The 1,183-nt window shown below is 49.5% G+C and overlaps 1 pseudogene; it reads left to right on the top strand.

Annotated features, from left to right (window-relative positions):
• Positions 1–226: 226 nt before the first annotated feature.
• Positions 227–936, top strand: LOC144167130 (uncharacterized; annotated as a pseudogene).
• The last annotated feature ends 247 nt before the right edge of the window (positions 937–1,183 follow it).

Genomic DNA, 1,183 nt, shown 5'->3' with positions numbered 1-1,183 from the left:
TTGTCAGTTTTTTAAAAGAATTACATGCATTTTTAATTTTCTGTATCGAACTCGGTCGGTTAAGAAATGGATATATCGAACTGAGCGCCGGCCGAAAGCGCGTGCTCCGGGGACAGGCGGCAGCTTTCCCGCAACGCAGGGGAGAATAGCGGTGGCGCAGCAGGCGTTTGCGACTCCAACGCATGCCTGAGGCGCCGGTAGCGCCCAGTTGCTCCTCAAGCTGCGAATGGGCCAAGACCTCAAGATCGACCTCTAAACTGCCATTCAAATGCTCAAAGCTGCTTGGGATGACGTAAAGCAGGAGACGATCGCCAACTGCTTTAGGCACGCTCGGTTCGTCGTCGGTGCCGAGGAATCGTCCGAGGAAGATGAAACGTCTGAGGATTTCGAAGAACCTGCGCTCGAAGAGACGTTGAGCGAGTTCTCACGTTTTGTGGGTGCTGTGTCAGAGAGCATGACCATCAACGATTTCGTCGGCGATGACGAAACGGGGACCACGGCTGAACTAACCGACGTGGAAATGGCCGCAAAGGTCACCTGCGAGCTGACTTCAGAGGCGGTGGATGGCGAACCTGGCCCTTCGACCACCGAGGACCCCGCTCCTCTCCCAACTGCGGGCGAAGCTGTGGCCGCTGTGGAACTTTTACGCCGCTACTTCGGCGGAATGGAAGGTAGTGGTCTCGCGTTCGTGGACTCTTTGGAAACCATGGAGCAGGCTGTGGTACGACATGCAGTCAACTCGAAGAAACAGTCAAAGCTTCTGCAGTTTTTTTCCACTGGGAATAAATAGTTCACTTTAACGCTTCATATTAGTAGTCATTCTTGTCGTTGCCTTTTTAGTGATTGAATCGTGCTGCATTTTGACGCGTTTTTGATCAAATTTTATATATCGAATTTCGGTTATATCGAACTATTTCACGGTTCGCGCACTGTTCGATATAACGAGGTTTGACTGTACTCGTAAGTACACCCAGAATTTTTTATTCCGGGTATTGCCACTACCCGCAACCACCAGTTTTGGCTTCAGGTCAGTCCACCGTAAATAATCATAAGGCTATTTGAGCGCTTGCATATGCATCTAAACCAACTTCAACAATTTCAACAAGTAAGCTATCCTGCTGTAACGTATCGTTCCGAATTTCGACTGTTTTCTCTATTTAACCTGGTCACTTCCCCTTAAGTA

Source organism: Haemaphysalis longicornis, unplaced genomic scaffold (genome assembly GCF_048455015.1).
Source record: "Haemaphysalis longicornis isolate Haplotype H1 unplaced genomic scaffold, Haemaphysalis longicornis Haplotype H1 scaffold_2, whole genome shotgun sequence".
NCBI lineage: Eukaryota > Metazoa > Arthropoda > Arachnida > Ixodida > Ixodidae > Haemaphysalis > Haemaphysalis longicornis.
This window is presented reverse-complemented; position numbering and strand designations above follow the sequence as displayed.